At 51.2% G+C, this 23,554-nt stretch overlaps 1 protein-coding gene across 2 annotated transcripts in view; it reads right to left on the minus strand.

Annotated features, from left to right (window-relative positions):
• The window catches only part of LOC144096763 (uncharacterized), a 161,657-nt gene extending 138,619 nt beyond the window's left edge, over positions 1 to 23,038 (minus strand). The window contains exon 1 of one of the 2 annotated variants that reach the window (XM_077629640.1): positions 22,947 to 23,038. The gene's annotated coding sequence lies outside the window, so the exon portion shown is untranslated. The remainder of the gene's footprint in view (positions 1 to 22,946) is intronic. The other variant, XM_077629641.1, reaches the window with a different exon arrangement.
• Between the last annotated feature and the right edge of the window lie 516 nt (positions 23,039 to 23,554).

The following is a 23,554-nucleotide window of genomic DNA, read 5'->3' on the forward strand; positions in this document are numbered from 1 at the left end:
GTATCTCTTTTTGACCAAATCATTGTGATTCACGGGGTAACATGTGATGTTCATGACGTTTTGTTGTTCGTTTGTTGTTTGGCTTTGTTGGTTTTTCTATTTATTCGAGCATATGTCCGGAATAAACCTTTAGTTGTGAGTATCGCTCGTCTTTGTCTCCCTTGTCCTCGTTTTTTCCGCGCCAACGTCTTCAGTATGAACATCAACCAACCAACCCAGCTTTGTGCTCTCCTAAGTGTAATATTGATACGTGCCGCTGTGGAAGAAGAAGCGCCTGCATCTGTGGAGAAAGAGGATGTTTCTCTCCCGCTCGCGCGCTCGGACCACTAAGGGACCGCCACAGTTTTACGTCTGGTTTTTGGAGGTTTTCATTCGAATTGCTCGTAACATTTGGCGGAGGTGCTGGGTAACGCTTGCCGACTGTCGCACTCTACACAGCATCAAAACGAACCTCACACCTGTCCACCAGCGACCCAGCCGCCGTATCCGCGGAGAGTCGCCTGAATTTGGGCCCCTCCCCCCACCCAAAAGAACGACGCAGCCTCGGCCACCGAGTCTAACCAACATGGCCACTGACACCGGGTCCTCGGCGCCGACCCAACCTAGCCCGGTGAGTCCAACTGCCATGGCCACTGACCCCGGGCTCCTGGCGCTGATCCTTTGCCACCCACCGCGAACACCGCCATCTTTTCACGGTGACGTTTCCGAAGACGCTGAGGATTGGCTGGAGACCTTCGAGCGGGTCGCCCGCTACAACGGCTGGAGCGACGAGCGCAAGCTCCACAACGTATATTTTGCTCTGGAAGAATCCGCCTGGACGTGGTTTGAAAACCACGACACTACCCTTCCCACCTGGGAGACGTTTTGCAGAATCTCCTGGCTACATTACCCAACGCCGACCGCCGGGAGAAGGCTGAAGCTGCTCCGCACTCCCGAACCGAAATTTGTTTTTCTTTTGCGCAGATACTTGAATCTATTGTACATTTGTAACTATTGTCTTCATTATTTCTTTGTTACTAGTTTCTTATCGGTGTTCGGTCTGTGTTCACTACTGTTTTGCCTTTGAGGGGATAAGGCCTTAGTCAAGCTGCGTACGCAGCTTTTTGCCTTATCTCCTCCATTATATGTAATGAAAGACCAATAAACCAATAAACAATAAAAAATACGAATGAAAATGTGCGCATGTACATTGAGGACATGGCCCGTGTGTTCAAGCGTGCCGATCCCAACATGACTGAGGAGAAGCTTCGCCATCTGATGCGAGGGTTTAAGCAGAAGCTCTGCGCAGGCCTCGTACGCAGCCCACCCCGCACTGTAGCGGAATTTCTCCCCGATGCGACCGCCATGGAAACGACGCTCCAACACCGGGCCCGCCAGAACAATCGGGACATCAACAGCATTGTGCCCGAAACCTTTTCGTCGTGCCTAGGCGGCAGTACATACACAATGCGCGAACTGATTCGGTCAATTGTCCGCGAGAAACACCAACGGTTCCGTCTGCCCCAGGTTGCACCTGGGCCCCTGGCAGCGCTGACAGAAGTCGTCAGGGACGAAGTGCGGCGGGTTGCGCAGGTGCCTCCTGTTCCCGAAGCGCCGCTCCAGTTCGATGCCCGGCCCACATATGCATCCGTTGTACGTCGCTCGGCTGGCTACGGTCCCGCTACTCCGACACATGCCTTGAGCAGCATTGGCACATGTCACGCAACCGCACCTGGCTCCGCTGTTCCCTCGACGTCTGCTGTCAGTAGCACCACCCCTTAATATGCAACGGCCCCTGCTATACAGCTCAGCCACGTCCTCTGAAGTCAGATTTGTGGCGTACACCGGACCGTAGGCCTCTGTGCTACAACTGTGGGGAGCCCGGTCACCTCTCCCGAGCTTGTCAGTACCGCCAAGTGGGTCTTCGCGGTTTCCGTTCTGACGCACTTTGTCCTCAGAACGGTGAACGACCGCCTGAGGTTTCGGAGCATCTCTGGGCGCGGCAGAACCGTGTTTACTCTGGAAGGCGCGAGTATCGTTCGCCTTCGCCTCTCCGCTATCGTGCTTCCAGCCCCGGCCGCCAGAGTAGTTCCGCTGGCTGTCGCTCGCCCAGTCCTCGTAGAGAAAGCTAACACCAGCGACCTCTGCAGGCAAGGCCGCTAACGTCGAAATGTGTCAAGATCCTGCATCGCGGAACCATCGAGCCGATGATACCTGGACAAAGAGAGGCAGCGACAGTACCCGATACGCTGCATCTGATTTGCGGGTGGCAATTGATGGCACTGAGGTTACCGCGCTGCACGATACCGGTGCTGATTATTCCGTTATGAGCCGTGCCTTTGCTGGAGACCTAAAAAGGTTCTGACACCATGGACGGGGACCCCCATGCGCACCGCTGGTGGCCACTTAAATTCCTCCTGGTGGCAAGTGCACGGCTCGGGTTGGAATTTGTGGTTTCAAGTACGTTGCTGAATTGGTCGTGCTCTCTGAATGTTCCAGAGACTTGATTCTGGGGATCGACTTTTTTCAGGCGAACGGTGCCGTGATTGATTTTACGGACGCACGTGTCACGTTCACGAAGAAACAGGCCGTGGCCCGCTTTGACTCACGAAATCTTTGCAGCAACGCTGTGCGCATTGTCCAGAATGACGTCACGGTGCCGCCGCGGCACAGTGTCCTGGTGCTCGTGCGGAACGACCTATTCCACGACTACGAGGGCCTGGCAAATGGCCATACTCCACTGCTGCTTGAGCGGGGCCTTGTTGTTGCCCGAGGTCTCGTCCAACTACGTGGCAGCCGTACCAACGTCCTCCTGACCAACTTTTCCAACGAATATCAGCACCTCGTCAGAGGCACGGCTATTGCCTTCCTTCACGACGTTGCTGAGGTCCCAGGATTGTGCAAAGTGGGAGGCCCACTCCGAAGAATGCTGGCCCACACCACGCTCTTTAGTCAGTCAAAATAAATGAGGCCTTGCCATCTGTTCAGACGCATCTTCTGTCGCACCTCTTGGCAGACTTTGCGGACTGTTTCGCTACGTGTTCGATGGTCGGCCGCACTCCACTCGCCAAGCACCGTATCACCACTGATGTGACTACGTGACCCGTCTGCCAGCGCCCCTACCGTGTTCGCCGATGGAGCTAGAAGCCCTTCAAAATCAAGTTGCCGAAATGCTTGCGGACGATGTCATTCAGCCGTCCAACAGCCCATGGGCATCGCCTGTGGTTCTTGTCAAAAAAGGACAACTATCTGCGTTTCTGTGTTGACAATCGGAAACTTAATAACGTGACCAAAAAGGACGTTTACCCACTGCCCAGGATAAACGACGCGCTCGACCGATTGCGGGACGCCGGATACTTCTCGTCCTTAGATCTTAAAAGTGGTTACTGGCAGATCGAAGTGGACGAAAGAGACCGGGAGAAGCCAGCTTTCGTGACGTCCGACAGCCTCTATGAGCTTTAGGTGCTCCCATTTGGTCTGTGCTCAGCACCAGCCACGTTCCAACACATGATGGACACCGTTCTCTCCGGCTCGAAGTGGCAGTCCTGCCTAGTGTACCTGGTCGATGTCGTTATATTTTCGATTAAGTTTGGCTAACACTTGGAGAGGTTGCGCATTGTGCTACAAGCACTCAAATCGGCACAACTCACCATCAAATCCGAGAAATGCAATTTTGGCTTCAAAGAACTTCGACTTTCTTGGTCACGTTGTCCGCGCACAAGGTGTTCGCTCGGACCCTGACAAGACCGCTGCCGTCTCAGGTTTTCCACGCCCAAGTGACAAGAAGGCCGTTCGCCGGTTCTTGGGTCTGTGCTCGTATTATCGGCGCTTTGTTCAAGATTTCTGGCGAGTCGCCGAACCGTTAAACTCACTGACTCTAGACGACACGCCCTTCGTGTGGAGAAGGTACCAAGAGGCTGCATTTGTCGAGCTTCGCAACCGTCTCCAACGTACTCCTGTACTCGCCCATTTCGATGAACACGCTGCCACGAACATCCACACTGGTGCCAGCAATGTCGGCCTTGGTGCGGTACTGATCCAGTGGCAAGACGGTGCAGAACGAGTCATCAGTTACGGCAGCCGAACACTTACGCGCGCCAAGACCAATTATTCTACGACGGAGAAAGAGTGCCTTGCAGCGATATGTGCCATCAGCAAGTTGCGGCCGTACCTCTAAGGGCGACCCTTCCGTGTGGTAAGCGACCACCACTCCTTGTGCAGGATGGCGAGCCTCAAATCTCCCTCAGGACGCTTGGCTAGATGGAGCTTATGCTTGCAAGAATACGACTTAACAGTCGTCTACAAGTCGGGCCGTGAGCATCAGGTTGCGGATTGTTTGTCGCGTGCGCATATCACAATCGGTCCCGAGGAACCCGCCGATGATTTTCCTTTCCTGGGCGCCATTAGTACCACTGAAATGGCACAGCTTCAGCGGGCGGACTCGGAGTTCGCGCCGCTCATCGATTACCTCGAAGGCGTCGACGCTCGCATCCCGCATGTGTTTCGTCGCGGGCTCCACACATTCACTTTGCAATCTGGTGTTCTCTACAAGCGCAACTTTTCCAGCAACAGAGAAGCGTTGCTGGTTGTCGTACCATCACAGCTGCGGCCAGAGATTTTGAGTGCCTGTCATGATGCACCCTTCACCGTCCTTCTCGGACTAAGTCGTACACTTGCTAGCGTTAAGCAGAAGTATTATTGGCCCAGGTGACTCCCAAGAGTTAAGTCTCCTCTGTTGAAACCAGCCGGATTTCTTCACTCCGTCGAACCACCGACGACCCCTTTTCACCAAGTGGGCATGGACCTCCTTGGCGCTTTTCGGAAGTCTTCATCTGGAAAGCGTTGGATCGTCGTTGCCACCGACTACCTGACACGGTACGCTGATACCACGTATCTTGTCAAATGAACTGCTGCTGAAGTGGCGCAGTTCTTCGTACACAACATTGTCCTGCGTCATGGAGCCCCCGCCGTGGTTGTTACTGCCCAGGGAATTGCTTTCACTCCCCGCTTAACCCAGTCCGTGATGACTCTGACGCACACCAGCCATCGACGTGCTAGGGCCTATCACCCACAGACAAACGGATTGGCAGAGGGATTCAACCACACTCTAGCCGACATGCTTTCTATGTATGTTGACGTCGAGCATCGAACTTGGGATACAATTCTTCCGTAAGTAACGTTTGCCTACAACACCGCCCTGCAGGAGAAAACCCGACTGACCCCCTTTAAGCTTGTCTTCGGTCGGCAAGTGACCACTCCGTTGGATGCTATGTTGCCCATTGACCCCTACTGCGACTCTGACGCTGACCTCGACGCAGACACCCTCGTTCAGCGTGCTGAGGAAGCGCGGCAATTGGCACGCCTGCGAACTAACCGCCAACAGGAGACTGACGCCTCTTCGTCAGTAACGCGCCTGGCGACTTGGTGCGGGTGTGGATACCTGTTCGTCGCCGCGGCCTTTCTGAAAAGTTGCTGCGTAGATACTTCGGCCCTTACGAATTTGCGCGCCGCATCAGTGATGTGACGTATGCAGTTACTCCCGTCCAAGCGGCTTGCTCATCGTGCCGGTCGCACCGTACTGAAGTCGTGCACATTTTTCTCAGAAGCCTTACCGCGACAGACTCCCTGACTGAACAGCGGTTCACTGCAGCTGTATTATGCTGATATTTCCCTCCTATCCGCATCGTGGCGATGCTGCAGAAGAGGGGGCAATGATACATGCCACTGTGGATGAAGAAGAAGAAGCGCCTGCATCCGTGGCGAAAGATTTTTCTCTCCCGCTCGCGCGCTCGGACCACTTAGGGACCGCTACAGTTTTACGTCAGGTCTCCGGAGGTTCTCCTTCGAATTGCTCGTAACGATATCATGCGCCTGTAAATTGAATTAGTATGCAGACTAACAAATATAGAGTGGCAGTGGAGGAATATAAATCTCAACGTTACGAGTTGCGGGCAGTATGTTCTCTAGAATTTTTCATGTAATCTAATGAAATACTTCCCATGCTTGAGTGCGCTAACATCATGAAGCGCGATCATTTGGATCTTGAAACGGTATGCTACAGAAACATATCCAGACCATACGTATGCCTTAGAGGGTCAGGCCATAACTTCCAGAATTGCAATTTTTCTCAGCAGCTAGCCGCAAAAAAAAATGCAGCTTGTCATCTCGTGCTAGTAGCAGCTTTTACGCAGCTACGGTTTTCTTCGCTAAGCGCAGCGTTCCATAGGGAGGCACAAATCAATTTTGGAGAACCGCTTCTCAAACTTTCAATCCTTAATTTTTTGTGGAGCATTGTGAACTGTAAGTACGCAGCTGTGGGATGCTCTTTTCGCTCTCTACAATATTTTATGCAGTCATAATTTGTCCGCGAAAACCATGAACACCTACTGATACGAACAATCGCATCACTAACAACTCAATTATTGCACCAAAAACCCGTGAATACTGCCACGGATATTCTTAGTGAAGACGAGGTGAATGAAATGTGTTGGTGGTGCGCGTGTTCCGGGTTTGGGTGCTATGTCCTCTGTGCGGGCCCTGTGCTCTCTGCCTGTGTGCGGTGCCCGTGCCGTTCTTGCTTCGTACTCGCCTTGGAACACGTAACATCATTGGTGGAGGTGCAAATTTTACTCTGAAAAGAAACAGGCATCTCCCTTCGCAATTCCCGTTTCCTTTCGCCCCAAGGCCATCGCTCACGCTCACCGCAGTCGCCCTGTCTTTCGGCCACTGCTCCCTACATCCGCTCCACTCTGTAAAGCTACCTGATGGAACCCCCGGAGATGAATCTTGCATCAATGCCACGACCAGAAAACCTCTACTGACGACCCGACCGAACTTACTGGGCGTCACAGTCGACGGTTTTCCTGTGTGCGCCCTCACTGACACCGGTGCGCTCGTATATGTGATCAGTTCTGCCCTTCGCCGTCGCCTACGCAAAGTGCTCACGGCTGCAACGTCCTGCGTGCGCGTGGTGGATGGAGGCACACCTGTTGTGGAACGACTATGTACTGCTCGCATCACTGTTGCCGGCTGCAGTATCCCGGTTCAGTTCACCATTTGGTCCACCTGTGCCCATGACCTCGTCCTCGGCATGGATTTCCGCTCCGACCACTCCCCCTTGATTGACTGCTCGCAGGGAGTTCTACATCTAGACCTTCCCGTCTGGACCTTCGTGGAGTGCGGATGTGTCCTGCCTCTGCCTCTCCTCTCGAGACGTGCTCGTTATTTTCGACGACTACGCCTCGCCTCCACCGCGCCCGGCGCACCCTCCTGCTCGCCCTTTGGACGATCGCAAGGAGAATCGAGCGCGGCCAGCGCCGTACGGCGCACCTCCCAGGGAGCTACTAGGCCGCCCCGCCGACCCGTCTCCCGCGTAGGGCCCCGTCGCCCTACTCCTAGTAGGCCTACTCGCCCGGCGGCCGCTTCGGCGGCCGAGTAACCCTCGCCCGCCGGTAGAGCCTCTTCGGGCCGTCGTCGTCAGCTGCAGCGGCGGCGGCCCATGTTTCCTGTGAACCCCTCAGCAGCCGGTGCACCTGATGACGTGGGCGGCTGCTTGTTCGCCACCCTGACTCCTGCTGTGCTGCCCCGGACGTGAGCGCGGTTTCCCTGCTGCTCTCCGCCCTCCCCGCGCGCACTGGTGCGTGAGGGGCCCCGACGCGCCGTCTTCATGGCGGTTCCCAGCGTTTCCTCCCCCTGCTGCTGTCCTGACGCAGCTCCCGGCGTGATTTTAAACACCACCGCCGGTCCCTGGTCGCCAGCCCACTGACGCCCTGCTGTTATTACAGCCCCTGCGCGCCGCCGGCAACGGCGGTTCCCAGCGCACCCCGCCGCGCTGCCTCCCAGCAGTCTACCAGCGGTCTCTACCGGCTACCCTTCGTTGGCTCTCTGCAGGCAGCCTCGGCTACCTTGCAGCCTTCGCCTGCCCCGGTCGGCTCTCCGGCTGCTCCGGGGTGACGGCTCCTTGCCTCCGGCAAGCCCCCGACGACGCGCGCCACTCCCAGCGCGCGCCGTTCATCTTCCCCTCCCCAGCGAGTCGGCTGCTTGCTGCGTGCCTGGTGCTTCGGGTGTTGTCTTCGGTGTCCTGTGATGTGCTGTCCCTGTCCCGTGCCACCACCCCAATCCCCCTCCCCTCCCCCACATCCCAATCCCCTTCCCCTGGCCCCCAAGAGTGATGCCCACGAGGCCAACATACGTCGGGGCCAGTATCCCCCTCCCCAGAATATCCCTTAGCACCCAACCACCACCACATCTAGAGCTCCGACAACTTCGTTCAGAGAACGTCGATCCCTCTCTCCACCTGTTCAATGCAGATTATGCTCGCCTGCCGTCTCAAGCCGCATCCTTAGTTGCACTGACACCCTCTCCCCACGTTCCCCATGGCGACTGCCTCGTTGCGCCTAGTACCGACCTCCTGCTGACCCGCAACGTTTCTCTGCCCTCTACCCTCGCCTCTGTCAAGGCAAACGCACTGTCTGTGCCGTTCCCCAACTTCGGCCTCTCTCCTCAAGTTCTTCCGTCCGGCATTTACGTTGCCACGATCTCCCCTCTCGCACTATGCCAAGTTGCTACATTCGACACCGCCCCTTCTCAAGATCATGCAGCCCATCATCAGCCTACCTTTCTTTGAACAGACGCCTTTTCGGCCATCATGCCCTCAGACTTGAGGCGCACCCTAATTGCACAGCTTCGAGCCCTTTTCGAATCTTTTTCGGACATTTTCGATCTCAATAACATCCTGCTGGGCCTTGCCCGCTCTCTGTGAAGCACCGCATCGACACCGGGGATGCCTCTTCTATCCGTCGTCAACCATGCCGAGCCTCCCACTCTGAGCTCCAGGTCTTTCACTTCGAGGTTAAGAAGATGCTGATAAGAACATTATCGAACCCTCCTACCGCTCCTGGGCGTCGGCAGTTTCCCTTCTGAAGAAAAAAGATGGCTCATGACGGTTTTATGTTGACTAACGCCACCTGAACAAGATAATCAAAAAGGACTTGTGCCCCTTCCCGCGCATCGGCGACGCCCTTGGTTGCCTCTACGGTGCCAAATTCTTCTCCTCCACAGACCTTCGTTTCGACTTATGGCAGATGGATAACCAGGACCGTAGGAAGACCATGTTTGTGACACCTGATCGGCTGTATCAGTTTAGAGGTATTCTTTCTGGCTTATGCAACGCGTCAGCCACCTTCGAGCGTATGATAGAGGCCCATCTGCACGGATTCGAGTGGTCCACGCGCCTATGTTATCTCGACGACATCACAGTCTTCTCAACTAGCTTTTCCTCACACCTCGATGAGCTTTCCATGATTCCCTTCTCCATCATGCCGGCCTGGATCTCAACTCCTCCAAATGCCGTTTCGTGCGTTGTCGCTTCTTTTGGCACTGCCTCTACCAGTCCGTACGCCGCTATGTTCGTGCCTGCGACTGGTTCCACCGGGGGAAACGTCCTGTCACTCCCTCCGCAGGTATGCGCTAAACTGTTGATGTGCCCCCTGAACCTTTCGGTCGTGTTGGCTTGGAACTTTTGGTCCCGTTTCCTGAGTCCACCTCCAGAAACAAATGGATTGCCGTTGCTACAGACTATGCCACTCGCTACGCAATCACGCGGGTCCTCCCCACCAGTACTACTACTGACGTTGCCGACTTTCTCCTGTAGGTCCCCATACTCCGTCATGATGCACCCCGCCAACTTCTCACCGACCGCGGCCATTGCTTTCTGTCTAAAGTTTGCGACGATAGTTTCCGTTCCTGCTAGACTAAACATAAGCTCACCACCACCTATCATCCGAAAACCAACGGCCTCACAGACCGCCTCATCCGCACTCTCACGGATATGCTCGCACTGTACGTTTCCCCGGACCATAGGGACTGGGATATCGCCCTTCCATACGTGACTTTTGCCTACAATTCTTCCCATCATGACACTGGCGGTTAGTTTAAGAGCGTACGTTGTTGGGCTAGTCGGTCAATCATGGTAAATACAAGGGGGGGGGGGGGGGGGGGGTACTGCGCACAAATAGACAAAGACAAGAAGATAACACAATAGGCGCAGACTCGCGACTAACTTTATTGACAACACGACCCTCCTTTAATAGTTTCAAACTGTCACATCGCACACATGTGGAAACCAAAAACTTGTCTTCATTCTGATACAGTTTGATAGAAGGGTCACTTACGCAATCTTTATCCTTCTGTTTGATACAAAACGCCTCCGCCAACTCACGCGCCACCTGGTCACGGCTCCTCCTCAAAACTTTTGTATCTGTCAGCAAAGGCAGGCAAGGGTTATTGCGCGTAGCATCCGGGCATGCGCCACAATGCAGGGGTAAATTCGACCCTGTCCCTGTTTTCATGGAACGCTGGTGTTCCCTTAAGCGCTCATTCAGACATCGGCCCGTCTGACCGATGTATACCCTGCCACAGGTGAGGGGAATCTGGTATACGACACCCGTCTGGCACCTGACAAAACGAGTGGCATGACGCTTCTCGCAGTCCGCTTTCCTCTTCCCTCCGGACATGACCTGAGGGCACAATGAGGCCAACTTGCATGGGGCGGTAAAAACTACCGGCACGCTGTAGCGTTTCGCCACGTTCTTCAAGTTGTGGGAAATTCTGTGAATATACGGTAGAACCACTGGCCTCATTTCCTTAGAACGGCCACTATCCCGGCACGTCCTATCTTTCAGTTTGCGCAGAAGCTTCTCTGCCACTGCAACAATGATTGAAGCAGGAAAACCAGCCTTCGTCATCCTAATTACCTGATTATTGAGGCTCTCGTGCACGAGGGGAGCGCAAGACTTAGACAAGGCGCCCAGCAAGCAATACGTTCCGATAGCCCGTTTAACAGTCTTGGAATGTGCTGACCTGAAAGGCAACAGGTCTTTCCGTGCACGTGGTAAGTACATCCAGCAAACGTGATCTGGTGTTAAAGTCAGGTTAATATCTAAAAACTGTAGCTTGTCATGTTCCGGTAAAGGTCAGACCCTTCCCATGTCATCTGAAAATCGACAAAAATTCTTCCACAATCACAGTGTGCGTCGCGCCAGGTCGATCTTTAATAAACACTAAACTGTCATCAACGTACCTAAATATTTTCAGAGTTGTGTCATCGTCAAAACAGAGCACCAGATCACAGTCAATGCTGGACAAGAAGATGTCAGCCAGTACAGGTGCCACACAGGAACCAATGCAAAATTCCTTTGCGCTGAACAAGGACCTGATCGTTAAAATATACAAAGGTAGAACCAAGATAAAACTCAAGTAAGGACATAAAATTGTTCAGCGTTATACCGCAGGCATTCTGAAAAGCTATTACACCCCTATCTTCAATACAAGACCTGACGGAGCAAAACAGGGCATCGTGGGGTATTGAAAAGAACAGGTTTTCAGCGTCAATTGAAAACGCGTAGCCTAAAGGTGGAGCATCCTGTAGGTAGGAGACTATATCATCCGGGTTCCTAGTCAAGAATGGGTCTTCCACTACCACCAATTTCAAACACTTTTGAAGAAACACACTTACTTCACGCTGCCAAGTACCTTTTTCACTTACTATGCACCTAAAGGTCTTGTCAACCTTATGTGTTTTAACTGCGAAAAGCATTTCTATGCTAAAGCGCTTGGAGTTAATAACTGCTCTAGACAGTTTATCTAAAGCAAGGTCCTTGCACAGCACAGAAGCTTGGGTCTTTACCTTTGACGGTTTCACATTCTTCCGAACAAAGTTCTTCTTGACAGCTTGAGCAGCTTTTTCACCAAATATCCCGGAAGGCAGGACGACGAAGCCTCCCTCTTTATCAGCTTGCAGAAGGGCCAAGCCGTTGTCTTTGAAGAAATAGACAACTTCTTTTACTGATGTCTTGAGGATTGAAGTGCTCCCACTCGCAGACCTCCGTGGCCTAGCAGCGGTCCGTAGAAGGCTGTCAACGCCATCTAGTAGGCACCGCTCCTGGTCCTCATCAGATGCCTTTCGCGCCAGCTGCCGGTTCAATGAAAGCAGCTCGTGCGCAGGCACACTAGGCTCAATGCTGAACTTCGGTCCTTTCTTCAGCACCTCAACAATTCCAATCGGTAACTCGGCATCGGCCAGTACTGACACGGAACCACCATTATCAAGATGACAAGACAAGATGACAGTTTGAAACTATTAAAGGAGTGTCGTGTTGTCAATAAAGTTAGTCGCGATTCTGCGCCTGTTGTGTTATCTTCTTGTCCTTGTCTTTTTGTGCGCAGTACCCCCCCCCCCCTTGTACTTACCATGATTGACCGACTAGCCCAACAACGTACGCTCTTAAACTATATTTCTTCTACCGTGGGCCCTTTCTTTTGTGTTGCTCCTTCAAACTGTCATGTTTCAACTGGGATTAGCGCCATTGTAGCTGCGACCTGCCGCATAAGGTTTTTGGGTTTCTGTCTGAAGAGAGGCCTGGTGCCTTCGGAATTCATCGCTCTGTTCGGGTACATGGTGCCATCTGCGGGACATGTTAGACGCGTGTGCAAAATTCTAAGATCTGAGCTTTGGCGTCAGATCAGGCTCCTATACGACTGGTTGCGTCTGCTCGCGTTCCGGACAAACCCCGAATGGGTAGGAGAAGTAAGGCTACGGGCCTTACGACGTCAGACAGCCCAGGCAGTGGATTTCTGGTGGAAATGTCTCCTACTACGACTTCCCAAAGATAGGCCAAGATCCAAGGATAACGGTGGTTCCGTGTCAGTACTGGCCGATGCCGAGTTACCGAGTGGAATTGTTGAGGTGCTGAAGAAAGGACCGAAGTTCAGCATTGAGCCTTGTGTGCCTGCGCACGAGCTGCTTTCATTGAACCGGCAGCTGGCGCGGAAGGCATCTGATGAGGACCAGGAGGGGTGCCTACTAGATGGTGTTGACAGCCTTCTACGGACCGCTGCTAGGCCACGGAGGTCTTCGATTGGGAGCACTTCAAGCCTCAAGACATCAGTAAAAGAAGTTGTCTATTTCTTCAAAGACAACGGCTTGGCCCTTTTGCAAGCTGATATAAAGAGGGAGGCTTCGTCGTCCTGCCTTCGGGGATATTTGGTGAAAAAGCTGCTCAAGCTGTCGAGAAGAACTTTGTTCGGAAGAAGGTGAAACCGTCAAAAGTAAAAAAAGATCCAAGCTTCTGTGCTGTGCAAGGACCTTGCTTCAGATAAACTGTCTAGAGCAGTTATTAACTCCAAGCGCGATAGCTTAGAACTGTTTTTCACTGTTAAAACACATAAGGTTGACAAGCCCTTTAGGTGCATAGTAAGTGAAAAAGGTACTTGGCAGCGTGAAGTAAGTGTGTTTATTCAAAAGTGTTTGAAATTGGTGGTAGTGGAAGACCCATTCTTGACTAGGAACTCGGATGATATAGTCGCCTACCTACAGGATGCTCCACCTGTAGGCTACGCCTTTTCAATTGTCGGTGAAAACCTGTTCTTTTCAATACCCCCCGATGCCCTGTTTTGCTCCGTCAGGTATTGTATTGAAGATAGGGGTGTAATAGCTTTTCAGAATGCCTGCGGTATAACCCTGAACAATTTTATGTCTTTACTTGAGTTTTATCTTGGTTCTGCCTTTGTATCTTTTAACGATCAGGTGCTTGTTCAGCGCAAAGGAATTTTGCATTGGTTCCTGTGTAGCACCTGTACTGGCTGACATCTTCTTGTCCAGCATTGACTGTGATCTGGTGTGCTGTTTTGACGATGAGACAACTCTGAAAATATTTAGGTACGTTGATGACTATTTAGTGTTTCTTAAAGATCGACCTGGCGCGACGCACACTGTGATTGTGGAAGAATTTTTGTCGATTTTCAGACGACATGGGAAGGGTCTGGCCTTTACTCACGAGTTACCGGAACATGACAAGCTACAGTTTTTAGATATTAACCTGACTTTAACACCAGATCACGTTTGCTGGATGTACTTCCCACGTGAACGGAAAGGCCTGTTGCCTTTCAGGTCAGCACATTCCAAGACTGTTAAACGAGCTATCGGAACGTATTGCTTGCAGGGCGCCTTGTCTAAGTCTTGCGCTCACCTCGTGCACGAGAGCCTCAATAATCAGGTAATTAGGATGACGAAGGCTGGTTTTCCTGCTTCAATCATTGTTGCAGTGGCAGAGAAGCTTCTGCGCAAACTAAAAGATAGGACGTGCCGGGATAGTGGCCGTTCTAAGAAAATGAGGCCAGTGGTTCTACCGTATATTCACAGAATTTCCCACAACTTGAAGAACGTGGCGAATCGCTACGGCGTTCCGGTAGTTTTTACCGCCCCATGCAAGTTGGCCTCATTGTGCCCTCAGGTGATGTCCGGAGGGAAGAGGAAAGCGGACTGCGAGAAGCGTCATGCCACTCGTTTTGTCAGGTGCCAGACGGGTGCCGTATACCAGATTCCCCTCACCTGTGGCAGGGTATACATCGGTCAGACGGGTCGATGTCTGAATGAGCGCTTAAGGGAGCACCAGCGTTCCATGAAAACAGGGACAGGGTCGAATTTACCCCTGCATTGTCGCGCATGCCCGGATGCTACGCGCAATAACCCTTGCCTGCCTTTGCTGACAGATACAAAAGTTTTGAGGAGGAGCCGTGACCAGGTGGCGCGTGAGTTGGCGGAGGCGTTTTGTATCAAACAGAAGGATAAAGATTGCGTAAGTGACCCTTCTATCAAACTGTATCAGAATGAAGACAAGTTTTTGGTTTCAACATGTGTGTGATGTGACAGTTTGAAACTATTAAAGGAGTGTCGTGTTGTCAATAAAGTTAGTCGCGAGTCTGCGCCTGTTGTGTTATCTTCTTGTCCTTGTCTTTTTGTGCGCAGTACCCCCCCCCTCCCCCCTTGTGTTTACCCTGGCGGTTAGTCACCGTTCTCTCTTATTAACTGCCGCGAGCACCAATCATATTTGGACGCGCTGCTTCCCGCATCTACATCACAGCATTCTGATTACGCACACGACGCAATTGCCTGTGCCGACCATGCCCACCAACTTACGCGATCCGCTCCAACCATCCTGCATACTGATGCCAGTGGTCACGGTCTCGGCGCTGTACTTCTGCAGCGTGACGCAACATCGCGTGAGAAAGTGATTGCGTTCGCCGGCTAGACCCTGACTCCAGCAGAGAAAAATTACACCATTACCGAGCAGGAAAGTTTAGCAGTCTGTCTGGGCAGTCCAAAATATCCGCGTTTACCTATACGGTCGCCACTTAACAGTTGTGACCGATCACCATGCTCTTTGCTGGCTGTCTTCGCTAAAACATTTGACAGGACGACTTGGCGTTTGATTCTCTGCTTACAAGAGTACCACTTCGACATACTTTATAAATCGGGTCGGACACAAGGACGCTGACGCGCTTTCTCGCTGCCCACTTTCGGAGTGAGCCTGCTGTTTTTCAACGCAATGCCTTCCCTCCTCTGAGCAGCGTCGACCCTCTCCGACGCACATCACAGCAGTTTCTTTTGACGGCTCCGACAACAAACACGCTCTCCGCCCGCAGCAACCAGCCGATGCCTACTGCTGCCCCATCATCGACCGCCTTACCGGCGCTTCGAACCCACCCAATGCCCGACTCCGCCGACATCAAGCTCGAAGATGGCATCCTAAGCCGCTACGTATATTGCCCCGATGGAACCCGCTGGATCCCAGTCGGGCCGCGAGTGCTTCGCTTTCCCATCATAGCGGCTCTCCACGGTGACGCTACTGCCGTCCACCTAGATAGATAAAGAGGAGGGAAAGGCAGGGATGTTAACCAGAAAGGGGTTCCGGTTGGCTACCCTGCTCTGGGGAAGAGAGATTATGGGCCTAAAAGGAGGAAGAGAGAAGGGAAAAAGGCATAACACACACACACGCACAACGCTGTCACAATTTGTCACTCAATCCAGTCGCTCTCAAGTAGGCAAAGAGTGCCTTGTATGCATTGAGAGCAGTCGACTGCTATGGCCACGGACCGAGGATCTTTTGCTCTGTTAATGGGCGAGGATCGAGGCGGTCCAGGGCACAACACAGTGTATGTCATGCACTCGCAAATGCAGGGCACTCACAGAGAAGATGAGCAATGGTCTCCTCACAACCACAGCTCTCACAGGCAGGGCTGTCAGCCATCCCCATCCGGAAAGCATAGTAATTGCTAAATGCAACACCGATCCATAAACGGCATAACAGTGTTGCGTCGCGACGTTCTAAGTTACGTGGAAGACGAAGGCGCAGTTCAGGGTCCAGTGCCTTGAGGCGGAGGTTGCAAAATTCTCCCGTGTTCCACGCTGAAAGTGTGAGCTCCAGCGCCAAAGGGCGAAGCCCACACGCAGCGTCAGGTCCCGATATTGGGATCCTCACTGGAAGTCCATCGTTGTGAGCAGAACGCGCAGCCGCATCGGCCTGATGATTACCGTTAATACCACAGTGTCCTGGCAGCCATTGAAAAATGATGTCATGACCTTTGGAAACGGTGCCGTGGTACAGTAGACGGATCTCAGCAATAAGTTGCTCCTGTGACCCGCGGTGTAGCGCTGCTTGCAGGGCTTGAAGGGTTGCTTTAGATTCGGTGAAAACCGCCCAGTCATGTGGAGGTCCACATGACAGCCGTCCACCTAGGTTTCCACAAAACCTACGACCGCGGGAAGCGACGTTTCTTTTGGTGGTGGTGGTGATAAAACTTTATATCCCATAGTAGGGATCCTGAAGGACACTTGGCTAGGCGCCAGGTGTAGAGGGCAGCTCCCACGTCGGCACAGAGAGCCCGAAGCTCTCCGCCGCCGCGCGGGCCTCCTGGACAGCCCGAAGCTGGTCGTGATGTGAAGCACTCTTTAGCACTTTGTCCCAATGTTCCTTGTTTTCGGTGTAGGCGTCACTCGATGCACAACCACACAGCATATGGTTCAAGTCTACACGTGCACTGCACTGTTCACACAATTGTTGTCCGTCGTAGTCTGGGTCGATGTGCTTCATGCGCCAGGGGTTGGGGTATGAATTCTTTAGGAGCAAGCATAACGTGACCGACTGGCTGAGGGTTAATTTCTTATCCGGGAGGAGAAACTCTCGTCTGCCTAAATAAAAGTGCTTAGTGAGCTCGTTGTACGTGAATAACTGATCCCTATACTCGATATGTGGCGTAGCAGAGGAAACCGGAGGGACGCGGTCGATGAGTCCTTGCGCCGCCTCGTGTGCGATCTCGTTGAAATTCCGCAACCACCCCCTAAGCTACCCATGTGTGCGGGGAACCATACGATGGAGTTATCGGTAATGTTACTTCCGCCTAAGATTCGTAGCGTCGTCTTGTCTATTCCGCCCTCGGCGAAAGCTCGTGTGGCTGCTCTAGAGTCGCTGTTAGCAGTTGTGAAGCTCGAGTCTTTGAGAGCTAGTGCTATTGCTGCTTGTTCAGCTACCTCTGGCTCCTTGGTGTAAAGCGTGAGTGAGTTGCGCGTTCGCCCATGCCCGTCGATTACTGCTACCGAGTAGGCATGCTTTCCCGGTATGGAAGCTGCATCCACGAAAGCTGTCTCGTCGGGAAACGTTGCCGCGTCCGCGGCGAGGGCTTTGGCGCGGGCAAGTCTTCGTCCTTGATTGCGGACCGGGTGTACATTTCTAGGGAAGGGGAGCACTTTAATTGCTTCTCGCATGACTTTAGGTAGCTGCAGGAAGTTGTCCCTTTCTGTTATGGTGTTCAGGCCGAGCTTGACGAGAATCTCTCTGCCCGCTTTGGTGCTTGATAGGCGTGAAATCTGTGCCTTGTGCTGAGCCTCGATGATTTCGTCAAGGGTATTGTGGACTCCTAGCTGTAAGAGTAGATCTGTGGAGGCATTATTGGGGAGCCCCAACGCTGTCTTGAAAGCTCGGCGTATGTGTACTTGTTCCGTTTTCATCGAGCAGGTGTTTTATGAGCACCCACCCACTCCCTCGGCGTATTTGCCTGCCCTGGCCTATCCTCCAGCGTTGCTAAATACGTCGCCTCCTGCCTCCTTTGTCAACGTCGCAAACGGCCGACTTCTGCACGCGCTGGCCTCCTACAACCCCTTCCCTCTCCCGCCACGCCGTTCGAAGTCGTCGACATCGACTTAAATGGTCCCCTGCCTCCCTCCGATCGAGGTAACCACTGGGTCATCACAACTGCCGACCACCTTATGCGGTACGCGTAGACAGCACCCGTGCCAACTGCCTCGGCTCAAGAGGCTGCAAATTTCTTTTTGCATCTATTGCATTGCGGCATGGTGCTCCCCGGGTGCCCCTAAGTGACCGCGGGAAGACCTTCTTATCGACAGTCGTTGCCGAAGCTCTTCACGCATCATCCATCCTTCATAAGACAACCTGAAGCTACCATCCCCAGACCAACGGTCTAACTTAGCGTTTTCATCCCACCCTATCGGATATGATCTTCATGTACGTGACACGGGATCATCGAAATTGGGATACTATTCTACCGTTCGTCACTTTCGCCTATAATACAGCAATACAGCGGACTACCAGTTGCTCTCCGTTCTTGCTCGTTTACTTCCGTCCTCCCACCACAATTATGGACAGTTCTTTCTTCTCTACGCTTGAGTATACCTCCACATCAGTACCTGCCCAGTTCGTATTCCGTGTGGCCAGATGCCGTCACCTTGCTCGCCCCAACAGTGAAGCCTGCCGGGAAGACCGCAAGAGTCGCTTCGATTCTACTCGTCGTGTGCTCTCTTTCCAACCAGGTGACGAAGTACTCCTTTTCATACCACTGCGAACACCTGGCCTTAGTGACAAATTTCTCCACCGTTACCTTGATCCCTACAGGGTCATCAATCGAACTTCCCCAGTGAACTACAGTGTCACACCTGTTGTTCCTCTAGCCGATCGACGCCACCGTGGCACTGAAATTTTCCACGTTTCCCGTTTGAAACCATTTGTGCGCCGCGGAGCATCAGTTGCTCAAGAGCGGCCAAGATGGCCGCTTCCGACCACCGGGGCAGATTGTGTGACCCTTCCAGGGATCTTCTTCTTTCACTTGTACATACAATCATCCCGCGGCTCCGCCTGGGGCACGCGCCTCGGGTCCACCATTAGAATAAACGCCCGGCACGGCCTAGCCTTCTTCCACAAACGCCCTGCCGTATCGGCCTGGCCTTCCTTCACATTATTAATACATGATTGGTTTTCGTGAAAGGCCTGTTGTGTTATTTTACATGGTGAATTATGTCTGCTTTGTTGATTAGGTCCAGTACTGGTTTCCTTGAAATATGTGTTTGTTGTAAAGCTCCTTTATTAATTCTGTATGTAATGTTCTTTTAATGTTGTATTTGTAGTTGCTGCATTTGAATTTCCTAGGTTCGACGTTTGTGTTTTTAGTTCTGAAAAATTGCACTGTTTCCGAACAAACAAAGGGTTTATCGACCTTGTCAGTCAGGTAAACAATACCTATTGCCTTTTATCATTTAGCTTTATGTATGCAGAAAACTAAGAACAAATAAAATGAAATGAAAATATCTACTCATTTCCTTGTATCATCAGGAATCTGTTGATGCTAGCTGAAGACGTATTTAGCCTTTGGGATACAAACTCAAGGAATGCCAACAAGACCAACTTATGCCTCTATTGTGCTGACGTACGACCTATGTGAGGTGGCCAGTGTACCCCGACATTACCAACCACCAACACTATTCCATCCTAACGCGCTCTGTTGGTTCAGAATCGCCGCGCAGTGAAATATTTGTTTTCGCAGTTCAGCGCTAGAGCAGAAAGAATGTATTAAAGAACAATATCACCTATACCGACAAGTCTACCACCAACGCATGGTTCAACGTTCAAGAACAACATTATCAGTCTGACTACGCCCACTGCAGGGCAAAGGCCTCTACCATTTCTCTCCAATAAACTCTAAGCTGTGCCAACTGCGGCTACCCTATCCCCGCAAACGTCTTAATCTCATCCGCCCAGCTGATATTCTGCCGCCGCCTGCTAAGCTTCCCTTCCCTTGGAATCTATCCTGTGAGTCTTAAGGACCATCGGTTATCTTCCGTTCGCATTAGATGCATTACATGCAATCTCATCCTAGATCAAGTCAAAAAGGAAAAAAACTTCGTTGGAGGCAATTAGACATCTCTTAACTGCGGGAAGGCGAAAGCCGTTTGCGACTCATTGCAGTTATTTGAATTTTCCGCGCTTCTTATAGATGCTGCGAAATTATAGATATTTCGGTGATCTTAAGGTAACATGACATCACAAGGTCACGTGACCTTGGTGGCGATGTAACCGACGGACGGCCATTAAAGGCTATCGCCTTAAAACGGGCTCTTGGGCGTATTGCGTAGTAAGGTGGCAAGCTAAGGGATATGGTCATTCAAAGTAAAAGATTGTATTACAAAGGAAAGAAAATAAGTGAATGTCGGGAGGCGGGGGGAAGGGTGAGGGGAGAGGAGATGCGCAGCTGGCACAAGACAGACCTAGCTAAACGTCACTGGGAGATGCCCTAGTTCTGCAGTGGACGCAGATGCTAACAATGGTGGTGCAGCCAAGTTCTCGTGAACATGATTCAATTTCTGACGTCGGTATGATTCATGCAAGCCCTAAGAAAGTAGCTTACTGGAAATAGAATCGTATCGCCTATCAGAGAACAAGCGGGCTCACCGATTGCTTCAAATTCGTCTTTACGGTTTCTGAAGACACTAGGCCTCCTTTAACACAACACCAGAAAACCAATGGCCAGTTAGGGGAGTTATTGCTAACAGTGCGAGGGAAACTCTCTTTACTACTGCTCATTGCTTTGCTGCAAAGAAATTTAGTTTCGCCGACAATATCGGTAATCCATTTCTTAAAGTGTATTCCAAGTGGGCGCCCATGTATGTTCTCGTGCCTGCTCTTTCTGTACCATAAATACAAGTGCACTTCTGACGTACTTATTAAATAGAAAATTTAAAAACTATTGCTATACATAAATTTAGAGACGCCAAAAACCCCGCCAACTACTGTTAATTTTGCTTTACGTGTACAGTATCCAAGATGCTGGAACATATCATAGTTAAACACACCATAGCTTATATCGTACAGCAGAAGCTACTTAACAAACGGCAACATAGCTTTAGAGAGGGCTTGTCTGTAGAAACAGAGCTGGTGGAAACCATACATGACTTGCCATCGACGACTGCCATGCGCGGGCTGATAAATATGTTGTTTGTTGACAATTTAAAAGCGATCCATAGCGCCTTTCGCCTGCAAAATCTGCAAATCAGCAAATCTGCCCATCTACAAAATCGAAGGCTTTCTTTATAGTAACATCATTGCTTACGGCACAGCAGCTTATATTTTTGGCCGTGAGCAATTATTTAAGTTCCAAGGGTGCTCATTCAGAGGGTGCGACTTCAATGGCGAGAAAGCACAGCATAAGCGCCGATTCTGTACTTGGTCTTTAGAAATGGTTTTGTCAGTAGTACTGATGCTACTGCCCGTGTGCCTGCGGACGATTGTAAATGTATAAGAGTGAATTACCAGATTAATGAAGCTTAGTCACACATCTGTAAGTAGCATCAAGTAGGCGCCAAGAAGGCAGATGGCACTAAATCCAGGTATACCGCTTGCGATGAATTCGTCAGGGAAAGAAGCCACTTTCTTTCCTTTACAAATTAGAAGGCCATGCAATAAATGTTATCGATGTATGTAAGTACGTCGGTGTAATCATATTTTTACGCCTTAAGTAGGACTAGCAGGTATAAAACATAACATCCCAAGTGTTTACCACTCTTTGTTCGCTAAGAAGTTCAATGAAATTGCCTTACTCGACACCAAATTGTTCGCACGTAATTCCACGTGCGGTCAATCTTAGAGTAGGACATATTATGCGGGCTCTTACAGAAAAAAATTCTTTACCTAATTAGAAAGCTTTGAATGCAAGACTGTCAGATTCATTTACACGAAGCACCGCCGCCTCGACTCAGCCTGTGCAGTTCTTGCACAGGCTGCTTTTAGCTCCGACGCAAAGTATGCACGCCACAATTTTACTGACATTCGGTTCGCTAGAGTCATTGACAGTGATAAATGCACTTCACGTCGATGTATGGAAATTCAAGAACGTAACATTCTAAACATTGAGTACAATATCGAACAAATAACGGTAAATTTAGGACGTTTGTTTTTCGCCAACGAAGTCCCTGAATAGAATACCTTACCTGGTGACGTGGTTAAGTGCCCGTCCCTGAATAATTCATTTTGCAGCTAACGGCTAGTGCCTGACCGCAGAGTGCTCCTTTGTCATACCGAAAATCTTATGAGACTTCGAGTTCTACCTGCTGGTCATTTTTAATTTGTCTTTATTTACCATAATGTTACACGTTACCGTCTATAACTCGATAAGATTTAGATATGTGCGCATTGTCATTCAGATAAAAGTTGTCCTTTCTATTTCAGCTCACAAATGTTCAACAGCCTCAAAAATGAGGTGAAAGCATGCATTAAAAAATTATTAAAGTAAGTGACACAGCAGTCGTGTTTGGTCATGTTTTCTTTTTTTTTGTGCAGAGAGTTCCTTAGCGAGGCGCACGCATATTGCCTTCGCAGCCCCACTTCCCTCTCCCACGACTGCACTGAGAATATCGCATTTTCGTGCAAGGCTTCAATACGAGGAACAGCGCACAGGACATATAGAAAGAAACTTGGACGCCGTTCTGTGTGCTGCTCCCGGGCTTTACTGAAAGAAATGTTACGAATATTGTTTTGGGAATGGCGGCGTTATCCTCAGTTTGGTGCAAAATAAAGCGTTCACGATATATACAAAAAAGAAAGCGAGAGGTTGCAACAAGCAGCAACGACACAAATTAGGACGCTTTAGTTCCCTTCCCAGAAAACAAGGTTTTAAAAAATGGAACAATCTGCGCTCTTTTCGTATCGAGTGCTGCGCTAATAGGTGATCACAGCTTTTTTCTCATTGTACTAGTTTTACAGACATCTAGAGGTATTTTAAAGTCTTTGGAGCAAGCTATGTTAAGGAACGACGGAAACAGATTTTCGGAAAAGTGTTGCACTTACTTCGTTCGGAAACAAGCCTTGGAGACGTGGCTTATGTCCCTCGGCGCAGTCCTTTCCTAGGCCTTATATAGCTAATGATCAAAAGCAGTACGCCTCCAGGAGCACGTCAAATAATGTCAGTGGTGTTTTTTACACACCATTCAGCTTGGTAATATACGAACAGCCGTGCCTCATCTCCAGTGCCCCCATCACAAGGGCGAGTTTAGAGGGTTCGTTACTCAGGTTCTGATCTTGAGCGTGCAACAGTATAGATCTCCAAAATGTTTATCATCTCCACGGCAAGTGCTCGTTAATGCGCGCTCAGTCTGTGGCAGGGCGGGTGAAGAACTGAGAGCATCATAGAGGGTGAACTCCTTCAACGCCCATAAATCGCACAGCCGTTTTATACCACCGCATTTGTCACCTTCACGCGCTGAGTAGCTGAGCCATGAGGGAACAAAGATAAAACAAATGCGCATTTAATTTATGCGCTGTTCAGCTCGGTGCGCTGCCGTGTAGCATTTTATCGCCAGCAGGTGGCCGCTCGTTCGTGCCGGGGAACTGCGGCCCGGCTGCCTCACCGTCTGCGCTCACTGAAACGACTTGCTGCTTGCGCTGCAAAACACAAA

This window comes from Amblyomma americanum, chromosome 7 (genome assembly GCF_052857255.1).
Source record: "Amblyomma americanum isolate KBUSLIRL-KWMA chromosome 7, ASM5285725v1, whole genome shotgun sequence".
Lineage (NCBI taxonomy): Eukaryota > Metazoa > Arthropoda > Arachnida > Ixodida > Ixodidae > Amblyomma > Amblyomma americanum.